This window comes from Callithrix jacchus, chromosome Y, assembly GCF_049354715.1.
Source record: "Callithrix jacchus isolate 240 chromosome Y, calJac240_pri, whole genome shotgun sequence".
Taxonomy (NCBI): Eukaryota; Metazoa; Chordata; class Mammalia; order Primates; family Cebidae; genus Callithrix; species Callithrix jacchus.
Genome location: NC_133525.1, coordinates 5,368,188 through 5,393,493, shown reverse-complemented (window position 1 = coordinate 5,393,493; position 25,306 = coordinate 5,368,188). Strand labels below are relative to the sequence as shown.

The window sequence follows — 25,306 nt, the reverse complement described above, 5'->3', positions numbered from 1 at the left end:
CTTGTAGCACTTCCTGGTTCACCTGGATAATATTAGCACTTCCCAGTTCACAGGAACATTGCAACACTTCCAGTTCATACAGATAATTGTAGTGCTTCCTGCTTTGCAGGGACATTGCCATACTTTTTGGTGTTTCCTATGGACATTGTAATACTTCCTGGTTCATAGGGATAGTCATAGCACTTCTTGGTTCATATGGATAATAGTAGGACTTTCTGGTTCACAGGGACATTGCAACACTTCTGAGTTTATTGAGATAATTTTAGAACTTTTCGGTTTGTAGGGACATTGTAACACTCTATGGTTTATGTGGATAATTGTAGAACTCCCGGGTTCATAAAGACATTTACAGTCCTCTGATTCATAGGGTAACTGTAGCACTTTCTGTTTCATAGGGACATTGTAGTACTTCCTGGTTCATACAGATAATGATAGTACTTCCTTGTTCACAGGGACATTGCATTGATTCCTTGTTCATTCAGAGAATTGTAGAACTTTCTGGTTTGCAGGGCCATTGTCACTTTCTGGTTCACATGGATAATTGTAGAATTTCCTGGTTTATAAAGACATTTGCAACCCTGTGCCGATGAATGGATTTAACCAAATATGTTATATCCATACAGACAGAACAATATTTAAAGTACTGACACATGCTACAATGAGGGTGAAACTTACCAACCTACACTGGCCAGGGGCAGTGGCTCACGCCCATAATCCAGAACATTTGTTGGCCAAGGCAGATGAATCACTTGAGGCCTGGAGTTCAGAACCAGCCGGGCCAACATGGTGGAACCCCATCTCTACTAAAAGGAAAATGCAAAAACTAACCAGGTGCACTGGTGCACACCTGTACTCCCAGCTACTTGGGAGGCTGGGGCTTGAGAATTGCTTTAGTCTAGGAGATGGGGATTGTAGTGTGCAGTGAGCCAAAATCATGTCACTGGCCCTCTCAAAAAAAAAATTGGGGAGGCTGAGGCAAGCAGATGACAAGGTCAAGAGATCAAGACCATCCTGGCTAACATGGTGAAACTCCGCTCTACTAAAAATGCAAAAAGTAGTTGGGTTTGGTGGCACATGCCTGTAATTCCAGCTACTTGGGAGGCTGAAGCAGAAGTATTGCTTTAATCCAGAAGTCAGAGGTTGCAGTGAGCTGAGGTCCTGCCATTGCACTCCAGCCTGGGCAACAAGAGCACAACTACATCTCAAAAAAAGGAACACATTAAGACTAATGATGGCTGATGAGCTTTTTAAAAGATTACAATTTTACCCTTCTAAGTCATATTTTGGTGTCATTCCTTGGTCTCCAAAGTCATATTTTGGGTGGTATATCTCATTATGATATACAACATTTTTTAAAGTATTGCCCATTTTCCCAAGGTGGCAGATTCCTGTGGATTCCATCATAAATCAAGGACATGGATGGAGACCATATTCTATTCCCTCTAGTTACGAATAAGCCTGGAAAAGACTCAGGAAGGACCACGTTCCACAGGACTCCCATAGTTCTGAAACATTCTGCTTTTCTTCACAGAGGTGTGTCATGGGACATGCTTGCTTATAACAACCGCTTTCAGTTTAGCAAACCAGGCTAAGCATCTAACTGCCAGGGGTGTTCACTATGTCTCCAGAATAATGTATGCATGCACATTTGTTTCTTCATAGAAGGGATGTAAATATGTATGTATGCTGGGATGTGGGGGACAGGCCAGGCACATTGGCCCACCCCTGTAATCCCAGCTCTTTGCCTGTCCGAGGCAGGTGGATCACAAGTCAGGAGATCGAGATCATTCTGGCCAACACAGTGAATTCCATCTCCACTAAAAATACAACAAATTAGCTGGGTGTAGTGGCTTATACCTGTAGTCCCAGCTACTTGGGAGACTGAGGTAGGAGAATCACTTGAACCTGGGAGGCGGAGGTTGCAGTGAGCCGAGATGGTGCCACTGTACTCACAGCCTGGGTGACAAAAAAAAATTGCAATATTGGTTTTGTAAGTCATATTTCCTAAGTCAAAATATGACTAAGGAAATCAATACTGAGACTCCAGCCCATCTCAAAAATGAAAACATTACCTGTCAATTACATTCTCAACACACTTAACACTTTTAAGAGGCCTGCAAAAACCCAGCAGACTTTCGATGTCCCCCACATCTTTTTTTTTTTAGATGGAGTCTAACTCCAGTCACCTAAATACTCTAGTCACCCGGGCTAGAGTATCTCAGCTCAGTGCAACCTCCATCTCCCCAATTCAAGTGATTCTCCTACCTCAGCCTCCCAAGTAGTTTAATTACAGGTGCCCGCCACCACGCCTGGCTAATTTTTGTATTTTTAGTCAAGACGGGGTTTCACCATATTGGCCAGGCTGCTCTCGAACTCCTGCCCCTGTGATATGCCCTCCTTGGCCTCCCAAAGTGCTGGGGTTACAGGCATGAGCCCGGGGAACAAGAGCAAAACTTCTGCAAAAAAAAAAAAAAAAAAAGGGAGGGAATGTGTTTCTCATATGTTTCTGTGGCCAAGAACCTATGCATGAATGTAACAATGAGAGAAATGTAACATGGCTCACTCCATCTTGCTTCTCCCCTCACAAGCTAACCGCCTTTGCTCATTGCTACAAATAGGTCAAGCTAACCATGAATTCAGTCTACAGCCTAGCTTTAAAGCATGAATGATCATAGTCACTTCCCAAAAAGATTGCCTGAGGGGATCAGGAGGGTGTGCAGAGATGTAGCACACAGATGTCTCTGGTGATGAAAGCTATTTTCTAACGCTGGTGTGGAGAGGAGTCCCCTCCCAGAAGAATCTTTATGTTTGCTGCCTGCAGGAAGAGACAGGTTGGCCAGCCCTTTCTGAAACGACAATTTCTGCAGTGTTTTTGACTCAAAATATGCAGGATACCAATCCGGCATATTTTGAGAAGGCACGTCCTTCACTCCTTCAACAGCACAAATAGGTAATTATATCCTAGGGTATATGTGAGCTACCCTGGTGATGTCTACAAATCCCAATGTCTAGAAGACATGGGAACTCTCTGCAGACTTTAATGTAAAAGGAGAGGTGGGCAAGAGGGAGAGATACAGAGAGACAGAAAGAGAGAGAGAATAAGAAAAATGAGAGACAGTTAGAAAAGAGAGGGAAAACAGGAGGGAGAGAGGAGGAGAAGAGAGAAAGAGAAGGAGAAGAAAAAAGAAGAAAGGAGGAAGAGGAGGAGATGGGGAAGAAAAGGAGGAGAGAGATAAAAGAAAGAGTAAGAAAGATAGAAAGGAGAGAGAGTGGAGAGAGAGAAGAGATAATGAGAAATGCAATGTGAAACAGAGCGAGAAGAGAGAGAGAAGAAAGTAAGGAGAGACAGGAAGACAGGTAGAGAAAAGAGAGTTGAAGGAAGCGGAGTAAAGGAAGAGGGGGTCAAAGTGTATGAGAGAGAGAAGGAAAGAGTGACAAAGAGAAAGAAAAGGAGAGAGAGAAAGAGAGCTCACACAAGCACCTGGGGTAGCTATACTTAAAAAGCCAACAGGCCCAGGACTAGAGGCAGAAAACAAATCCCTGTACTCTATTAGTTTCACATATTTTTCTCTTCCCTAAAACATTATGAATTTTTTCACCCCAACTCATAGGAATGTCAATGAAAAGAGTCAAACTCTATAAAATATTTGAAGAGATTTATTTTGAACAAATATTACAGGAAAGGGGTCCAGGAAACAGACCCCGCATAAGGATTCTTAGATTTGTCACAAGAAATAATTCAGGGCAAGTCTACAGAGTAAAGTGAAAGCAAGTTTATTAGGAAAGTAAAGGAACAAAAGAACAGCTACTCCATAGACAGAGCAGCCCCGAGGGCTGCTGGTTGACCATTTTTATGTTATTTCTTATTGAAATGCTAAACAAGGGGTTGATTATTTCAATCTCCTCTTTTTAGACCATATAATTACCTGATGTTGCCAAGGCATTTGCAAAGTGTCATGGCGCCGGTGGGAGTATAGCAGGGAGGACGATCAGACATCACTCTACTCACCATCTTGAGTATCTCAGTCCCATTCACCCCCAAGGCACCATAGAAACTAGAATTCCTCCTCCCCAAGAGGACCACCTTTTCCCCAAAGCCAGGCATAAAACCAAAAATATGACTCAAATTCCCTCCACCCGCCTTTCCTTGTAAAAACTGGCCATAAAGAAATGATCTGAGGGCCAGGCACAGTGGCTTACACCTGTAATTACTGCACTTTGGGAGTCTGGGGTAGGAGGATCCATTGAGTCCACAAGTTCGAGACCAACATGGGACACTTCCTGTTTCTTCCATGTAAAAGACAAACTTTCTGTTCCTTTCCAGTGCAGAACACACTTCCTGTGTCTCCCCTGTGACGGACACACTTCCTGTCATTCTCCTAAGAGAGATACACTTCCTGTTCCTCCCCTGTGCAGAACACACTTTCTGTTTCTCTTCTGTAAAAAAACTACATTTCTTCTTTTTTCCCTATGCAACACACATTTTCTGTTTCTTGTCAGTGCAGGACGCACTTCTTGTGACTCTCCTTGTGCAGGAGAAATTTCCTGGTTTATACTCTGTGTAAGACACACTTCCTGTTCCTTCCCTGTGCAAGATACACTTCCTATTCCTCCCCCGTGGGACATACGCTTTCTGATATTTCTCTGTGAGGACAGACTTCTTGTAACTCTCCTGAGATAGGCACACTTCCTGTTCTTCCCCTGTACAAGAAGTGTGTCTTACACTTCTTGTGTCTTTTTTGTAAAAAACGCACTTCCTGTTACTGTCCTGAGAGAGACACAGTTCTTATTCCCGTCCTGTACAGAACACACTTCTGTCTCCCTGTGAAGGATACACTTTCTGTTCCTCCTCTGTGCAGAACTCATTTTTATTTCTCTTCTGTGAAGGACACACTTCCTGTTTCTTCTCTGTGCAGGACACACTTCATGTTACTCTCCTTAGAAACACTTCTTGTGTCTCTCCTGTGCAGGACACACTTCCTATTTCTCCCCTGTGAAGGGGATAAACACTTTCTGTTTATCCTTTGTGCAGGACACACTTCCTGAACCTCCCCTGTACAGGACACACATCCTATGTCTACCTATTGCAGGACACACTACTGGTGTCTTTCCTGTGCACAGCACACTTCCTGTTATTCTCCTGAGAGACATACTTTCTGTTCCTTCCTTGTGGAAGACACACTTCCTGTGTCTCCCCTTGTGGAACACACTATCTGTTCCTCCTTTGAGGAGCATACACTTTCTGTTCTTTCCCTGTGCAGTTCAGACTTCTTGTTACTCTCCTGAGACAGACACACTTCCTGTTTCACCCCTGCAGGACACATTTCCTGTGTCTTACCTGTGAAGGACATATTTCCTGTTACTCTCCTGAGAGAGACACAATTCCCGTTTCTGCCTTGTGCAGGACACACTTCCTGTTAATCTTCTTAGACACACTTTCTTTGTCTTTCCTGTGCAGGACACACTTCATGTTTCTCCCCTATGAAAGACACCTCTGTTTATCCTCTGTGCAAGAAACACCTTCTGTTCCTCCTCTGTGCAGAACCCATGCTCTGTTTCTCCCCTGTGCATAACCCATTTTCTGTTTCTCCCTGATGCAACACACACTTTCTCTTCCTTCCTGTCCAGTACACACTTCTTGTTTCTCCCCTGTGCAGCTCACACTTGCTGTTTCTCCTCTGTGCAATACATATAGGACAATATGTCCTATATGTCTCTTTTGCAGGACACATCTTCTGCCCTGTCCAATACACACTTTCTGTTTCTAACCTGGGCATGACACACTTCCTGTTACATTCCTGAGAGAGCCACACTTCATGCTCTTCCCCTGTGCAAGAAACGCTTCCAGTGTTTCCCCATGCATGACACACTTTCTGTTACTTTCCTGTACAGAACACACTTCCTGTATCTCCCCTGTGCATGACAAACTTTCTATTACTCTCCTCAGATAGACACTTTTCCTGCAGTTTTCCCGTGTAGGACACACTTCCTGTTTTTATTCTGTGAAAAACACACCTCCTGCTCTTCCTTTGTGAAAGACACACTTCCTTATCTCCCCTGTGCAGGACACTTTAGGTATCTCCCTTTTGCAGGACACACTTCCTGTTCTTATCCTGCCTGGCACACACTTTCTGTTTCTGTCCTGTGCAAGTCACACTTCTTGTTACTCTTCTGAGACAGACAAACTTCCTGTTCTTCCCCTGGGCATGACACACTTCCTGTGTCTCCACTCTGCATGACATACTTCCAGTTTCTTGCCTGTACAAGACACACTTAATGTTTCTTTCCTGTAAAGAACACAGTTCATGTTCCTTCTCTGCACAGCACACACTTTTTGTTCCTGTCCTGTGCAGGACACACTTCTCATTACTCTCCTGAGACAAACACATTTCCTGTTCTTCCTCTGCATATGACACACTTCCCGTGTCTCCCATGTGCTGGAAATACTTCTTGTTACTCTCATGAGACAGACACACTTTCTGTTCTTCCCTGTGCATGACATACTTCCTGTTTCTTACCAGTGCAAGACACACTTCATGTTTCTCCCCTGTGAAGGACACACTTCATATTCCTACCCTGTGCAGCACACACTTTCTGTTTCTGTCCTGTGTGGGACATAGTTCTTGTCACTCTCTTGACACACATTTCCTGTGTCACCTCTGTGTAAAATACACCTCCTGTGTCTCCCCTGCATTGGATACACTTTCTGTTACTCCCATGAGACAGAAAAACTTTCTGTTCCTCCCCTATACAAGATACACTTCCTGTTTCTCTTCTGTGATAGACATGCTTTTTCTTTCAGCTCTGTGAATGACACACTTTCCATGTCTCCCCTATGCAGCACACACTTTCTGTTCCTCCCCTGGGCAGTACACATGCCCTGTGTCCCTTTTTCACAAGACACATTTTCTGTTTCTGCCCTATCCAATACATACTTTCTGTTTCTATTCTGTCCATGACACACTTCCACTTAGTCTCCTGAGACACTTCCTGCTCTTCCCACTTAGTCTCCTGAGACACTTCCTGCTCTTCCCCTATCCAGGACACACTTTCTGTGTTTACCCTGTGCATGACACACTTCCTATTATACTCCTGAGACAGACACATTTTCTGTTCCTCCCCTGTGCAGTACACACATCCTATGTCTCTCCTTTGCAAAACAGGTTTTCTGTTTCTGCCCTGGCCAGCACACACTTTTTGTTTCCATCCTAGGCATGAGACGCTTCCTGTTACTCTCCTGAGACAACCACACTACCTGCTCTTCCTGTGTGTCAGTCACATTTTTTGTATTTCTCCTGTGCATGACACACTTCCTGTTACTTCGAGAGACAGTCACAGTTCCTGTTCTTCCCCTGTGCATGACACACTTTCTATTACTCTCCTGAAACAGACACCTTTTTAGTTTCTCCCGTGAAGGACACACTTTTTGTATCTTTCCTGTGCATGACAAACTTTCTGTTACTCTCCTCAGACAGAATTTTCTTGTATTTCTCTGTGCAGGACACTCTTCCTGTTTCTCTTGTGAAACATTTCCTGATTTTCCTCTGTGAAAGACACACTTCCTGTTTCTCCCATGTGAAGAGCACACTTCCCGTGCCTCTGCTGCAGGACACACTTCCTGTTTTTATCCCACAGAGCACACGCTTTCTGTTTGTATCATGTGCAAGACATACTTCTTGTTACTCTCCTGAGACAGACACCGTCCTGTTCTTCTCCTGTGCATGACACATTTCTGGTATTTCCCCTGTGCATGACACACTCCTGTCCTATGCAAGACAAACTTCCTCTTTCTTCCCTGTGGAGGACACACTTCCTCATCTCCCCTGTGAAGAACACACTTTCTGTGTCTCCACTTTGCAGTACACACTTCCTGTGTCTCTGCATTGCAGGACACGCTTTCTGTTCCTGTCCTGTGCAAGACACACTCCTTGTCACTCTTCTGAGAAGGACACACTTCCTGCTTTTCCTTTATGCATGACACAGTTCTGGTATCTTTCCCGTGACACAAGAACATATTCCTTGTGTCTCCCCTTGTCAGGGCACACTTCCTGTGTCTCTGCATTGCACTACACACTTTCTGTTCCTGTCCTGTGCAAGACACGCTACTTGTTACTCTTCTGAGAAAGACACGCTCTGTGTTCTTCCCTTGTGCATGACACACTTCTTTTGTCTCTCCTGTGCATTACACACGTCTTGTTCCTGTCCTGTGCAAGACCACTTCTTGCTACTCTCCTGAGAAAGACAAAGTTCCTGTTCTTCCCCTGTGAATAAGACACTTTCTGTGTCTCCCCTGTGCATGACACACTTCCTGTTTTTTGCCTCTGCCGGGCACACTTTCTGTTTCTCCCCTGTGAAAGACATACTTTCTGTTCATACTCTGTGAAGCACACACTTTCTATTCCTGTACTATGCAGGACAGACTTCTTGTAACTGTTCTGAGACAGACACACTTCTTTATGTTGTTGTTGTTTTTAGGTTTCTCTGTCACTCAGGCTGGAGTACAGTGGTGCAATCATGGCTCACTGGAACCTCCACTATCTTGATTCAAGAGATTCTCCTACATCAGCCTCCTGATTAGCTGGGATTACAGGCCTGTACCACCATGCCAAACTAATTTTTGTATTTCAGTAGAGATGGTGTTTCACCATTCGGTTAGACTAGTCTCAAACTCCAAAACTCATGATCTGACTGATTTAGACTCCCAAAGTGTTCAGATTACAGGCGTGAGGCTCCACGCCAGGCCAATACATACTTCTTGTTCTTCCTCCGTACAGGACATACTTTCTGTGTTTCTCCTGTGGAGGACACACTTCCTGTTGCTCTCCTGAGACAGATGTACTTCCTGTTCTTCCTCTGTGCAGGACAAACTTCCAGTGTTTCTCCTGTGCAGGACACACTTCCTGTTGCTCTCCTGAGACAGATGTACTTCCTGTTCTTCCTCTGTGCAGGACACACTTTCTCTGTTTCTCCAGTGCAGGACACACTTACTGTTGCTCTCCAGAGACAGACCTACTTCCTGTTCTTTCTCTGTGCAAGACACACTTCCTGTGTTTCTCCCATGCAGGACACACTTCCTGTGTTTCTCCTGTGCAGGCCACACTTTGTGTTGCTCTTCTCACACAGATCTACTTCCTATTTTTCCTCTGTGCAAGACACACTTCCTGTGTTTCTCCTGAGACAGACCTACTTTCTGTTCTTCTTCTGTGCAGGACACACTTCCAGTGTTTCTTCTGTGAAGGACACACTTCCTGTTGCTCTCCTCACACAGAACTACTTCCTGTCCTTCCTCTGTGCCAGACACACTTCCTGTGTTTCTCCTTTGCAGGACACACTTTCTGTTTCTCTCCTGAGAGAGACCTACTTTCTGTACTTCCAATGTGCAGAAAACACTTCCTGTGTTTCTCCTGTGCAGGACACACTTGCTGTTTCTATGAGACAGATGTACTTCCTGTTCTTACTCTGTGCAGGACACACTTTCTGTGTTTCTTCTGCACAGGACACACTTCCTATGGTTCTCCTGACACAGGCCTACTTCCTGTTCTTCCTCTGTGGAGGACACACTTTCTGTATTTCTCCTGTGCAGGACACACTTCCTCTGTTTCTCCTGTGCAGGACACACTTCCTGTTGCTATCCTGAGATGGACATAACTTCTGTTCTACCTCTGTGCAAGACACACTTCCTGTGCTTCTTTAGTGCAGGACACACTTCCTGTTGCCCTCCTGAGACAGACATACTTCTTCTTCCTCTGTGCAGGACACACTTCCCGTGTTTCTCCTGTGCAGGACACACATCCTTTGGCTCTCCTGAGTCAGACGTACTTTCTGTTATTCCTCTGTGCAAGACACACTTCCTGTGTTTCTCCTGTGCAGGACACACTTCCTGTAACTCTCTTTACTTCCTGTGCAGAGCACACTTCCTGTGTTCTCCTGAGACAGACCTACTTTCTAATCTGCTGTGCAGGATACACTTTCTATGTTTCTCCTGTCAGGACACACATCCTGTGGCTCTCCTGACACATGCCTACTTTCTGTTCTTCCTCTGGGCAGGACACACTTCCTGCATTTCTCCTATGCAGTACAAACTTTCTGTTTCTCTGAGATATACCTACTTCCTGTGTTTCCTCTGTGCAGGTTACACTTTTTTTGTTTCTCCTGTGCATGACACACTTCCTTTGGCTCTCCTGAGAAAGACATACTTTCTGTTCTATGTCTGTGCAGGACACACATCCTGTGTTTCTCCTGTGTAGGACACATTTCCTGTTACCCTCCTGAGACAGACATACTTCCTGTTCTTCCTCTGTGCAGGACACACTTCCTGTGTTTCTTTAGTGCAGGAGACACTTTCTGTTGCTCTCCTCACACAGACCTACTTCCTGTTTTTCCTCTGTGCAAGACACACTTCCTGAGATTCTGCTGTGCAGGGAACACTTCCTGTGCTCTCCTGAGACAGACCTACTTTCTGTTCCTTTTCTGTGCAGGATACACTTTCTGTGTTTTTCCTGTGCAGCACGCACTTCCTGTTGCTCTCATGAGACAGACACACTTCCTGTTTTTCCTCTGGACAGGACACACTTCCAGTGTTTCTTTTGTGCAGGACACACTTCCTCTTGCTCTGCTGAGACAGACGTACTTCCTGTTCTTCCTCTGCTGGACACATTTCCATTGTTTCTCTTGTGCAGGACACACTTCCTATTATTCTTTTCATATAGAGATGCTTCCTGTTCTTCCTCTGTGCCAGACACACTTCCTGTGTTTCTCCTGTGCAGGACACGCTTCCTGTTGCTCTCCTGAGACAGACATACTTACTGTTCTTCCTCTGTGCAGGACACACTTCTTCTGTTTCTCCTGTGCAGGACACACTTCCTGTTGCTCTCCTCACACAGACCTACTTCCTGTTTTTCCTCTTTGCAAGACACACTTCCTGAGATTTTGCTGTGCAGGACACACTTCCTGTGCTCTCCTGAGACAAATCTACTTTCTGTTCTTATGTGCAGGACACACTTCCTATGTTTCTCCTGTGCAGGACACGCTTCCTGTTGCTCTCCTGAGACAGACCTGCTTCCTGTTCTTCCTCTGTGCAGGACACACTTCCTCTGTTTCTCCTGTGCAGGACACACTTCCTGTTTCTCTCCTCACACAGACCTACTTCCTGTTTTTCCTTTTTGCAAGACACAATTCCTGAGATTCTGCTGTGCAGGGCACACTTCCTGTGCTCTCCTTAGACAGACCTACTTTCTGTTCTTCTACTGTGCAGGATACACTTCCTGTGTGTCTCCTGTTCAGGACACACTTCCTGTTGCTCTCATGAGACAGACGTACTTTCTGTTCCTCGTCTGTGCAGGACACACTTCCTGTGTTTTTCCTGTGCAGGACACACTTCCTGTTGCTCTCCTCACACAGAACTACTTCCTGTCTTTTCTCTCTGCAGGACACACTTCCTGTGTTTTTCCTGTGCAGGACACACTTCCTGTTGCTCTCCTAAGACAGACCTATTTCCTGTACTTCCTCTGTGCAGGACAGACTTCCTGTGTTTTTCATGTTGAGGACACACTTCCTGTTGCTCTCCTGAGACAGCCCTACTTTCTGTTTTTCCTCTGTGCAGGGCACACGTTCTGTGTTTCTCCTATGCAGGACATACTTACTGTTGCTCTCCTGAGACAGACATGCTTTTTGTTCTTCCTCTGTGTAGGACACATTTTCTGTGTTTCTCCTGTGCATGACACACATCCTTCCTCTCTCCTAAGATAGATGTACTTCCTGTTCTTCCTCAGTGCAGGACACACTTTCTGTGTTTCTCCTGTGCTGCACACACTTCCTGTGTTTCTCCTGTGCAGGACACACTTTCTGTTTCTCTCCTGAGACAGACCTACTTCCAGTTCTTCCTCTGTGCAGGAAGCGTATCCTGTGTTTCTTCAGTGTAGGACACACTTCCTGTTTCTCTCCTGAGACAGATGTACTTTCTGTCCTTCGTCTGCACAGGACACTGTTACTCGGTACCTCCTGTGCAGGACACACTTTCTGTTACCCTCCTGATACAGACGTAATTCCTGTTCTTCCTCTGTGCAGGACACACTTCCTCTGTTTCTCCTGTGCAGGACAAACTTCCTTTTGTTACCCTGAGACAGACGTACTTCTTGTGTTTCTCCTGTGCACGACACACTTCCTGTGGCTCTCCTGACACAGGCCTACTTTCTATTCTTCCTCTGTTCCAGACACACTTTCTGTGTTTCTCCGGTGCAGGACACACTTCCTGTTGCTCTGATGAGACAGATGTACTTCCTTTTTTTCCTCTGGGCAGGACACATTTCCAGTGTTTCTGTTGTGCAGGACACACTTCCTATTACTCTCCTCACACAGAGATACTTCCTGTTCTTCCTCTTTGCAGGACACACTTCCTGTGTTTCTCCTGTGCAGGACACACTTCCTGTTGGTCTCCTGAAACAGACCTACTTCCTGTTCTTCCTCTATGCAGGACAGACTTCCTGTGTTTCTCCCGTGTAGGACACACTTTCTGTTGCTCTCTTGAGACAGACTTCCTCTTCTTTTTCAGTGCAGGACACACTTCTTGTGTTTCTCCAGTGCAGGACACACTTCCTGCTGCTCTCCAGAGACAGACTTACTTTCTGTACTTCCTCTGTGCAGGACAGACTTCTTGTGTTCCTCCTGTGCAGGACACACTTTCTGTTGCTCTCCTGAGACAGACCTACTTCCTGTTCTTCCTTTGTGCAGGACACAATTCTGGTGATTCTTCCATGTGGAACACACTTCCTGTTTTACTCCTGAGACACATATTTTTCTGTTCTTTCTCTGTGCAGGACACACTTACTGTTGCTCTCCTGAGACCGAGGTACTTTCTGTTCCTCCTCTGTGCAGGGCACACTTCCTGTGTTTCTCCTGTGTAACACACACTTTCTGTGTTTCTTGTTGCTCTCCTGAGACTGGAGACTTCCTGTTGCTCTCCTGGGACAGACCTACTTCCTTTACTTCCTCTGTGCAGGACAGACTTCCTGTGTTTCTCCTGTTCAGGACACACTTTCTGTTGCTCTCCTGAGATAGACCTACTTTCTGTTCTTCCTCTGTGGAAGACACACTTCATGAGTTTCTCCTGTGCAGGACACACTTCCTTCTGCTCTCATGAGACAGATGTGCTTTCCATTTCTCCTCTGTGCAGGACACACTTCCTGTCACTCTCCTGTGCAGGACACACTTTCTGTCACTCTCCTGAAACAGATGTACTTCCTGTTCTATCTCTGTGCAGGACACACTTCCAGTGTTTCTCCTGTGTAGGACACACTTCCTATTGCTCTCCTGAGACAGACCTACTTCCCATAGTTCCTCTGTGAAGGACAGACTTCCTGTGTTTCCCATGTTCAGAACACACTTCCTGTTTCTCTCCTGAGACAGACCTAATTCCTGTTCTTCCTCTCTGCAGGACACACTTCATGTGTTTCTCCTTTGCAGGACACACTTCCTGATGCTCTCATGAGACAGACATACTTCCTGTTCTTCCTCTTTGCAGGACACACTTCCAGTGTTTCTTCTCTCCAGGACACACTTCCTGTTGCTCTCCTCACAAAGAACTACTTTCTGTCTTTCCTCTGTATAGGACACATTTCCTGTGTTTCTCCTGTGCAGGAAACACTTCCTGTTCCTCTCCTGAGACAGACCTTCTTTCTGTACTTCCTCTGTGCAGGACAGACTTCCTGTGTTTCCCATGTTCAGGACACACTTCCTGTCACTCTCTTGAGACAGACCTACTTCCTGTTCTTCCTCTGTGCAGGACACACTTCCTCTGTTTCTCCTGTGCAGAACACACTTCCTGTTTGTCTCCTGAAACAGACGTACTTCCTGTTCTACCTCTGTGCAGGACACACTTCCTGTGTTTCTTTAGTGCAGGACACACTTGCTGTTGATCTTCTGAGACAGACGTACTTTCTGTTTTTCTGCTGTGCAGGACACACTTCCTTTGTTTCTCCTGTGCAGGACACACTTTCTGTGTTTCTCCTGTGCAGGACACACTTCCTGCTGCTCTTCTCACACAGACCTACTTCCTGTTCTTCCTCTGTGTCGGACACACTTCCCGTGATTCTCTTGTACAGGACACACTTGTTGCTCTCCTGAGACAGACCTACTTTTTGTTCTTCCTCTGTGCAGGACACACATATGTTAATTCTCTTATGTGGGACACACTTCCTGATTCTCTCCTGAGACAGACATACTTCCTGTTCTTTCTCTGTGCAGGGCACACTTCCTGTGTTTCTCCTGTGCAAGACATACTTCCTGTGTTTCTTGTTGCTCTCCTGAGACTGGAGACTTCCTGTTGCTCTCCTGAGACATACCTACTTCCTGTTCTTCCTCTATGCAGGACACACTTCCTGTGTTTCTCCTGTGCAGTACACACTTTCTGTTGCTCTCCTGAGACAGACGTACTTCTTTTTCTTCCTCAGTGCAGGACACATTTCCTGGGTCTCTCCTGTGCATGACACACATTCTTTGTCTCTCCTAAGACAGATGTACTTCCTTTTATTCGTCTGTGCAGGACACACTTTCTGTGTTTCTCCTGTGGTAGACACACTTCCTGTCACTCTCCTGAGACAGACAGATTTTCTGTTCCTACCCTGTGCAAGACAGACATATTTCCTATTTCTCACCCGTGCAAGACACACTTTCTGCTTTTCTTCTGTGAAGGACACTCCTCTTCTTTCAGCTGTGTGAATTACACACTTTGTGTGCCTCTCCTATGCAGCACACACTTTCTATTTCCCCTCTGTGCAGGACGCACTTCCTGTTTCTTTTCTGTGCAGAACACACTTCTTGTCTCCCCTGTACAGGACACATCTCCCATTTATCCTCTATGCAGGACACATTTTTTGTTCCTACCCTGTGTGAGACATACTTCCTGTGTCTCCTTTTAGCAGGACACACTTATTTTTCTTCCCTTATGAAGCACACACTTTCTGTTCTTCCCCTGTGCAGGCCACATTTCTTGTTACTCTCCTAAAAGGTGGACACACTTCCAGTTCCTCCCCTGTGCAAGACTTATTTCCTGTGTCTCTTCTTTGCAGGACATACTCCCTGTTTCTATCCTGTGCAGCACACACTTTACATTGCTGTTCTGTGCAGGACACACTTTTTATTGCTCTTCTGAGACAGACATACTTCCTTTTTCACCCTTGTCTTTCTTTTTCTTTGTTTTTTCCTCTCTCTGTCCTTTCTATATTTTTCTGCTTTCTTTGTCTCCTTCCTTCCTTCCATTCTTTCTTTCTTTTATTCTCTTTCCTTTTTTTGTTTCTTTCTTTTCTTTGTTTTTTTCTTTTCTCTTCTCCTCCTCCTCCTTCTTTTTCTTCCTCTTGTTCTTCCTCTCTTGTAGAGTCAGGGTCTCACTATGTTGCCCAGGCTGATCTTGAACTCCAGGGCTCAAACAATCCTCCTGACTTGGCCTCCCAAAGTGCTAGCATTATAGGTGTGAGCCAATGTGCCTGGCTCAGCCTTTTTATCAATATTTGTAGCCACAGATAATTATTTCAAAACAAGTAAGTAATATTTCCCTCAAAAAAATCTTTGTCTTTCTTCTCCACCTCCCCAAATATTCACATAGTTTCCTGTTAAGAGCCACTCAGAGTGGTTGGCAACATATTAAGGGAATAATTAGGGAAGTTATAGGATAATTGTCTCAAACCTTTTGGAAGGCAGAAAGATTTTTATTAAATAATGGGACAGGCTGAAGACACCCGGTTCTTATCTTAGAGCATTAGGTTATAGGGTGAAAATTAGAAATAACAGAAACTTCCCCAGTTAAGTCTGTTTACCCAACATTCCTTTGTGACTAACTGTTTACTCATCTCCCTGTTGGGGAGGCCGAAGAGAGATTACCCATTAATGGCCTTTACTTTGGGCCCTAGAACCAAAAGCTTTTATCATTTGTAAAACCACTATTTTAACCATGTTAATTATCCATAAGCATGTTGACTTAGAACCTCTGTTACTAAATCTATACTGAACAAATGCGAGGAGAAACAGCTAGCAAGGGGTTGGATAGCTGCAATCGCCCTCTGGGAACACCTGATGACTTCCCTAGCCCATTTGATCACTGTGCTGTGTGTTTGAGTGTATTTATTCATCCACCACTGAGTCAGGGTTTGCAGAATAGACCTCCACAGGTGGTATCATCATCTCATTTTCCTATGGCATGTGAATTTCCATTGCAATGCTACATTCCCAAATAAATATCTTTTCTTTTACAGAGTCTTTCTCTGTTATTTAGGGTGACACCAGTTTATTTCAACACACTTAAATATTAAACCTTTACACATTTTTGTTTTCCATTGATGGCTTGATTTAAATCAGCATAACCTGTTTGTCAGGAAATCCTGATTAACAACTCTAAAAGTCCATAAAGGTGGTGTTCAAAGTTATTAATAAAGTTAAGAAAATGTCCAAGAATGATTGACTTTTACACACTTTCGTGAAAGAAAACTCTGCAGAAATAAAGTTTTAAGACATTTTGTCGCCTACCTGACGTGCGTGTCTCAATACTGATTTGTTTGCATAATAAAGTTGAATTCTTTTTTTTTTTTGAGATGGATTTTCACTCTTGTTACCCAAGATGGAGTGCAATGGCGCGATCTCGGCTCACCGCAACCTCCGTTTCCTTAGTTCAGGCAATTCTCCTGCCTCCGCCTCCTGAGTAGCTGGGATTACAGGCACGTGCCACTGTGCCCAGCTAATTTTTTGTATCTTTAGTAGAGACGGGGTTTCACCATGTTGACCAGGATGGTCTCGATATCTTGACCTCGTGATCCACCCGTCTTGGCCTTTCAAAGTGCTGGGATTACAGGCGTGAGCCACCGGGCCCGGCCTAAACTTGAATTCTTAACTAATAAAATTGGAGAGAATTATCGTGGGATTTATCAACATACTGTGCTGAGATTTTTTTTCTGTCTTTACAGCATTTATATGAGAAGAGGCTTAAAGAAACCAACAAAAATAAACGTTTCTCTTTTGGAAGTGATTATAGAAAAACCACACCCACCACGATGATGTGATTCAAAGCATTTGGAACCTACAATTCATACTGGATATGTCATTTTTTTAGGATGAGCTTTATGAGCTGGAAAAGAAATGACTTTGATACCAGAGTAAAATACAAAAAATCTAATTAGAAAAGTTTTTAAACAACTTTTATTTCTAGTCTTTGGAGACTAACAGAATGACTTGCATGGATATCCTGTGTAAAATGTTGGATAGCAGAAATGACAGAATCTAAGAGCACATTAGTTAACAGTCTTTACTACTGAAACCCCAGTCTGTGTTGAGAATACAAAATGGTAATCATGTACGCATTTTAGCACTGTTGTTTTCTAACCTCACTCTCAGCGATGCCCAGAGGCTACCCTCATGTCTTTGGGTAGTTTTTTATTCCCATTTTTATTCTTCCCACCCACCCTTAATCTCCTGTTGCCTATGAGAGCAATGGTGGCCAACGTCTTGTACAACATTAGATGCCAGAAGTAGGAAATTGCAAAGCATGTGATGTAACTGTTTTCTGTTTGTCTTTGCATCCACATTTGCACTGTGATCACACAGCAATTTACCTTGATTGTCTGCATAGTATAAGGACCACCTCCGAGCTAACAACGTTCTTTGCTTTATTTTGAATCTGTCTTCACCATCTGTAATTTTTGGCATACTATGGCTATTTCGATTAAGTGGATGCTCCTTTTTGCTATCCTATACCCGTATTTTTCTTCCGCATTTTTCCCATTTATTTTTTGTTTTCTTGGGAGTCTTCTTCTGTCACCAGGCTCACTGTCACATTGTCTTACCAATCTCAGGTTATCCTCCCACTTCCGCCTCCCGAGTATCTGAGACTACAGATGTGTGCCACCATGCCCAGCTAAGTTTTTTGCATTTTCTTGTAGAGATGGTGTTTCACATCTACAAGATGTTTTCCAGGCTGGTCTCAAACTCCTGGGCTCAAGCGATCTTCTTGCCTCAGCCTCTTAAAGTTCTGGGATAACAGGTATGAGCTACCATGCCAGGCCTGCATATTTTCATTCAAGCCCTTTCTTCTATTGAAGTGTCCACCCTACTCGTGTTGTGTTTGTGTGAATGTGTGTGTGTGTGTGTGTGTGTGTTGTACTTCCTGCATAAATGTCTTCTCTCTGAACTTATTCTCCTTTTCTGTCTCTGGTACCTCACTCTTGCCCAAAAAACTTGAATTTCTCCATAGAAGTTACATTTTCCCCATAGAAATTAGAATCTCTTTATTTTTCAAAGGGGATCATAGAATTCAGAATCTCTTTACTTCATGACCAGCCATAAGAGCTGAAAATATTACTGTAGCTCCCCACTGCCTTTCTGGGTAAAAACTAGCTCATCTCCATATTTCGTTTAAACCCAAATGAACTTGGTAGAAGTTGACTCAAGTGCATGGTTACTGTAATATTAATTTGGTAAAATTATGCCTAAGCATTTTCATAGAAACACAACTGATCACAGCAGCAAGTATGCACCTCTCACTCTCCTTAATTACAGTTAGATGTTGCATTTCCATCTTTGTGTATTTGTAGCAAGAAAGTTACACAGATTTGGAATATAAGTGTAGGCTAGGAAGAGGTGTCACCAGTCATTGACTCTGAGAAAGGTCCCTACAGATGCTGCCTGAAAAGCATTTCAATCAAGAGGATGCTGTATCCGGAATTCCAGTGTGAATTCATGCATCCAACACAATCCAGGGGAACAGAGACTCAGAGAGTTTCTCGGAGCTTCTTGGTGGTATCTCAACACTCTTGTGTATCCAGGTAATGCAGGTAGACTATTTCACTGACTAAATTAGGTCCTCTTGTGTCCGATTTCTCTTACTACTAACTCTGTCTATATGAAGCATTTCTTCAAAATTTTTTTGGTCTTCCTCACTTGCACATCAAACATGCAATAAAACAGAATATCAGTGATAATAAAACATGAATTGTTTATAGGAATGGCCTTTCCCTTATTCCTCAAAGAGATGATCACTCATAAGAACATTTGTTTGTCTATCTATCTATCTATTGATCGATCGATCGAGACAGGGGCTCACTCTGTATTCTCTTGCCTCAGCTTCTCAAGTAGCTGAGATTACAGGCGCACACCACCATGCCTGGCTAATTTTTGCATTTTTAGTAGAAACAATGTTTCGCTTTGTTGGCCAGGCTGAACTTGAACTCCTGACCTCAAGTGATCTGCCCATTTCAGCCTCTCAAAGTGGTGGGATTACAGGTGTGAGCCGCCATGCCCAGCCTGCTCATAAGAACATTTTTTGTGTAGGAAATCTCGACTTGATGGTGGCTTCAACCTGTCAAATGGCACATGGATAGAAATAAATGAAACCTAAGGTCAAAGTCAAGATCCAAGTATTCTGATGGTCAGTAGCAGACTCAGAGTTTTCAAAACAAATATAGAGTCAACAGCAGGGGTCTCAAAAGTAAGGAAGCTCACATGCATACCTGCCCCAATTTCGATCCTCTGAGCTGTACTGTAACATAAGGTGGTGAACGCTTTATTCACAAAAATGTTAATAACTTAATTAAGCAAGATATATACAATGTCTGACACACAGTAATTATTTAAACATCATCCTGGCTAAAAAATAATGTTTTCTTTTCAAAAGAAATAATTCAGAATTTTATTTTTTAAAGTTAACTACCTGCTGCATGCTTTCAATTATATGATGTTCTGGAAAGGACAAAACTTTGGAGACAATAAGATCAGTTGTTGATATGGGTTGGTGGAGGAGCGATATAAATAGGTGGAGCACAAAGGATTTTAGAGAACGTTAAACTATACTGTGTGATAGTATAGTGTGGGATGCATGTCATGGATTTGTCAACACTCTCAGAATGCACAACACCAACTGTGAACTTTAACTGTCAACTTTGGGTCATGATGATGTGTCAGTCCCATGAATTGTAGCAAATGCACCACTCTAGTGGGAGATGTTGACTGGTGGAGGCTGTGTCTGTCTGGGGGCATGGAGTATGTGGATACTCTCTGTACTTTCCACTCAATTTTGCTGTGAACCTAAAACTGCTCTAAAAATAAAGGTATATTAAAAATAATAATATGGTGGTTGAGCACGGTGTCTCACGCCTGTAATCCCAGCGCTTTAAGGGGCTGAGGTTAGCCGATCATTTGAGGTCAGGAGTTCAAGATGAGCCTGGCCAACATGACAAAACCCTGTCTCTACTAAAAATAGAAAAAATTACCCAGGAGGGTGGTGTGCGCCTGTAGTCGCAGCTACCTGCGAAGCTGAGGCACGAGAATCACTTGAACCCAGGAGGAATAGGTGGAAGTGAGCGAAGGTCATGCCATTGTACTCCAGTCTGGGTGGCAGAATGACCCTACATCTCAAAATGATAATAATAAAAATATGGCAGAAATATTGCTTGAAGCCTTGGCAAGATGATGAGACCCCATCTCTATATAAAATAGAAAAATTTGCTGGGCATGGTGAAGTGCACCTGTACTCTCAGCTACTCAGGAAGCTGAGGTGGAAGGATTCCTGGAGCTTAGGAGGTTGAGATTTCAACGAGTCATGATCACAACACTACACTCCATCCTGGGAAACAAAGCAAAATCTCATCATGAAAGATAAATTATTACTACTACTACTAATAATAATGAACACCTACATGCTTGATGGAAACTTTGATGTCTATTAAAAATTCTTGACCAGGCATGGTGGCTCACGCCTGTAATCCTGGCACTTTAGGAGGCTTAGGCAGACAGATTGCTTGAGCCCATAAGTTCAAGACCAGCCTGGGCTACATGGCAAAACTTCATCTCTATTGAAAAAAAAAACTTACAAAAAATATTGGTGCGTTGTGGTGGTTGCATGTGCCTGGAGTCTCAGGTACTTGGGAGGCTGAGGTGGGAGGATCAGCTGAGCCTGGGAGGTGGAGCTTGCAGTGATCCAAGATTACACCACTGCCCTCCAACCTGGGTGACAGAGCCAGACCCTGTCTTAAGAAAGATAAAAAATATCAGTGTCTTAAATCATTTGGCAATCAACATCAGGGATTAACACCATTAATTTCAAATTCTTTGTTGATTCTCTCCATACACTCTTGATGTCTATTGTATGATATAACAACTCTAAGTGTAATGAATACAAGATTAAAAAAAACTTCTCAATATTTTCATCTAAAAAAGAAAGCTATAAAGTAAGTCAACACCTCTTTAAGAAAATCACTTAAATGTTTGAGTAAATTGCTATTTGTGCAAATTGAGCTGTGCTGGCAGGTCAGTTTTGACTCACTCGAAGTGATGTGTGTGAAACAAAGCCTTCCTGTATTTGAATGTTCACACTGCAGTCTAACTGGCATGCAGTTGACATTGTGAAACAAAGCCTTCCTGTATTTGAATGTTCACACTGCAGTCTAACTGGCATGCAGTTGACATTGTGAAACAAAGCCTCCCTGTATTTGAATGTGTACACTGCAGTCTGATTGACATGCAGATAATATTGTGAAACAAAGCCTCCCTGTATGTGAATGTGTACACTGCAGTCTGATTGACATGCAGATGACATTGTGAAGAACAGTACCCATCATGTAACAGGGTATCTCAGAGGTGCAGGGAGGCAGGAGGATATGTTGAAGATCGCATGTTCACTGAGCTTTAAAGCTGAGATTAAAGTGCAGGTCTGACTAGCTTGCAAGTCATGTTGTTTGTGCTACCTCAGATATCACCAAACTGTTCTTTTCTCAAGGTTGGGTCAAGGTTGGACAGAAGCAAGCAGAAGTTTTAAAGGTTGGGTCCAGGTTGGACAAGCAGGAGTTTTAATCCTCTGTCTCCATCCTTGTATGCTTTTGTGAGCCAGAAAGGACTGTGCAGAACCCACAGGCCAGGGCCACCTTGAGTAGGACTGAAGTCACACAGAGCATCGATGCAGCCAGCAGACTTGCAATGATGGCTGTCACCTGCTCTCCAGCCTCGTCCCAATCCACAGTGTTGACAGCTTTCACGTTCTTTCTTTAAGATTGAGTGCTAACCTGCAGATGTCTCTTGGATTGGGAGCTCGGGCTGTGACTCCTAGTGCTAAACAGAGCACCTCACTGCTGAGAACGAGGAGGTCTCAGTGTGAGGAATAAGGGAATGAAAATCGAGGGACCCTCTCCTGTATCTGAGAAGGGCTTTGGCTAGCACTGTTTCAGAGGCATATGGAGAATTTAGGGACAATAACTTCTGTTATTTATCCTGTTGTCCAGACCATTTATTCTTTCTATTTCTATGTTTTTATGTATGTATGTATATATGTATCATCTATGTGTGTATGTATGTATCTATCTGTCATCTACGTGTGTATGTATGTATGTATCTATCTATGCATCTCTCTATACATCTCTCCGTATGTCTGTTTTCAGGTTGCTGATAAAGACATACCCGAGACTGGGTAATTTATATGGGAAAGGGGGCTTATTGGACTTACAGTTCCGTGTGGCTGAGAAATCCTCATAATCATGACAGAAGGGAAGGAGGAGCAAGTCCACATCTCATGTCTTACATGAATGGCAGCAGGCAGAGAGAGGGCTTGTGCAGGAAAACTCCCCTTTTTAAAGCCATCAGATCTCATGAGAATTATTGACTATCATGAGAACAGTGCAGGAAAGACCTGCTCCCATAATTCAATCACCTCCCACTAAGTTCCTCCCACAACACATGGGAATTGTGGAACTTACAATTCAAGATGAGATTTGGGTTAGCACACAGCCAAACTATATCACTATCCAGCTAGCTACCAACCCACTGAGCTACCTACCTATCCACCCATCCATCCATTGATTTCATCTATGTATTCCATCTATCTAACCATTCATCCATGTATTCCATCTGCTTATCTCTGTATCTAGCTACCATCTATCTATCCATCCATGTAATCTTTCTCTTCTTTCTTCTATCTACCTATTTTATCTATCTATCCATGTATTTATCTCATCTATCTGTTAATTATCCATTATCCATCTCATCTATCGTCTGTCATTCATTCCTCTGTCCATCTATATGTATCTCTACCTCTCTAATTAGGTATTTCACCTATTTGTCATCTCTATCTATCTCATCTATCTCTATCTATCTATCTCTATCTATGTATCTATCTTTCTTCTCTCTCTGTCTCTCTCTCTCACCACCCCCCCGCCCCCACTCCATATCTGTTGGTAAAATTTTATCACTTTTCTAAGCTACTGTGTGGAAGTGACCACGTGAAACAAAGTAACCACTACATTGTCAACAGAAGGCCCTGTGTAGGATGTATTTGCAATGAGTTCCCCTTTGTCTCACTCCGGGAAGTGATTGAAGCCATTTGGCGTTTAAGTCACCTAAACTGCGATTCCATTTGGACTTAATCAACATTTCCATGTAACTCTGCAAAAACTACAAGTGGCTCTAGAAACTCTGGGATATGCATTAGCTAGAAGCAATGATTAACTTAACATTTGCATGGTATAAATAAAACGTGCCATGGGTCATTGTGTGTTTGTGTGTGTGGATTCCAACTGTAGTTGCATCATTAATTTTTAAAATGACTCTGTCATGCATTTGGGGACGGTTACTCATTCCGTATGATTATGTGATAGCCATCGGTTAAAAGGTTTTCAATATTTAAACAATTTCCCTTAATATTTTAATTCTATAACTGATGATCAGAGAGCTAGAGAATTTGGATTCTGAGTTGATTCCATTGTTTCAAAAGCACCTATTGGAATTATGCTATTTTAAGTGGAAGTTTATTTTTTCATGTGATTGGAATCTCCACATGCTTTGAAAAAATGAGCTGTGATTCATGAGTTTCCCCATAACATATTCCCCAAAATTGAAGCTGGGTGTCCACCAAGTATTTTCAAACCCAAGAAGCCATGATAAAGAAGACTTTATTTAATTTTACCAATAACCAAAATAAGTATAGGTAGATGTTTTTCTTTGTACACCAAATCCTGCACAGCATGAGTAAAAGCATAAGTCTGTCTGCTAACATGTAATGAATGTAAATAAATCAGATTCACATAGCATATGAAACAGGGAGTTTCAAAGAAAAATTTTAAAATCCCTTTCCACTAAGGTTACCTTATATTTTCACCTATTCGTTTACTTCTCATATCAGTGTTTCCCTCCAAATCTGATAATTCTTTCCTTTACAAAAAAAAAGTGCTTCATTTTCTTTTATCTCTGAACCAGTAAGTTTTGTTTTTTCAATGAAAGAAAATCTCAAAAATTACTCTCTGTTCATTTTCCTAGGGTTTCCAACCCAGCTGTTTTTTCCGTTGATGTAGATGTGCACGTGGAATTCTCCTTCAAAAATTATATTTCATGTGCTGCTCCTGAAGCATTACAGGTGTCTGGTGAGCTAGCAGGAGGTAGTAAGATTTTAAGAGCTTTTTACTTTTTCCCTTAATTCATCCAACTCTCGAATCTCACCCATGATAGTTAATTCCCTACTACTTATTCTAAAGATTCATTGAGCAAATCGGGGAAACGTTTATTTTGCTAAAATACTCAGGGTATTTCAGGAATGATAATTATTCCTCCCTTTTCAGCTCTTAAAAACACACAGAAATCCTGTTTACATCACTGAATGCTGGACAAATATGTCCCATGGAAGCTGTAGTAGGTTGAATGGCAACATTTAAAATAAAACTTCACATCTTAACCACAGAACCTTGGAATAGGCCCTTATCTGGGTATTTGCAGATGTAATCAGACGGGATCATCTTGGATTATCTGGGTGGGCCCTAACTCCAATGACCACTGTCCTTCTAAGAGGTATCCTCTTGGGGTCACATGCAAAGCAGACAGCTTGTTCTTGGTGAACACAGCACACTTGTTTTTTTTCTTCCTCATCTTTGGGCTTCTTCTTGGGAGTATAACTTTTATAGCCAAGCATCAAAGTGCCCCGATGGCGGTCAAGCATGGTGACTCGTAACTATAATCCCACCATTTTGAAAGGCCAGTGTGGGAGGATTACTTGAGGCCAGAAGTTCAAGCCCAGACTGGACAGCACAGCAAGACCCCATCTCTGTTTTTTAAAAAGAGCTCCACTGGGAAAATTCTCTTTTTTCACTTGCTGCCAGCATCTCCCTCTCAGATCTTTGGCACTCTCGGCTGCATAGAATATAAGCATGCTGCCCTCTCTCTCTTGCTGTTTCTCTGTGAGAAGACCCTAGAAACCTCGCTCACACCCAAAGCCTCACGTAGATTGCAATGTGCCATCTCTTTCCTCTCTTCTTGTACCTTGTTATTACTTCCTAAAAGGACTACAGATGCTGAT

The 25,306-nt window shown here is 43.2% G+C and overlaps 1 long non-coding RNA gene across 3 annotated transcripts in view; it reads left to right on the top strand.

The window, feature by feature from the left end:
- Positions 1–25,306, top strand: part of LOC118150894 (uncharacterized) — a 43,444-nt gene that overhangs the window by 9,507 nt on the left and 8,631 nt on the right. Inside the window, exons 4-5 of one of the 3 annotated variants that reach the window (XR_013531929.1) lie at positions 1,378–1,533; positions 17,922–18,022. This is a non-coding gene — a long non-coding RNA (uncharacterized LOC118150894). Of the gene's footprint in view, positions 1–1,377; positions 1,534–16,949; positions 23,498–25,306 lie in introns of those variants that run through there. The other 2 variants (XR_008479032.2, XR_013531928.1) reach the window with 2 other exon arrangements.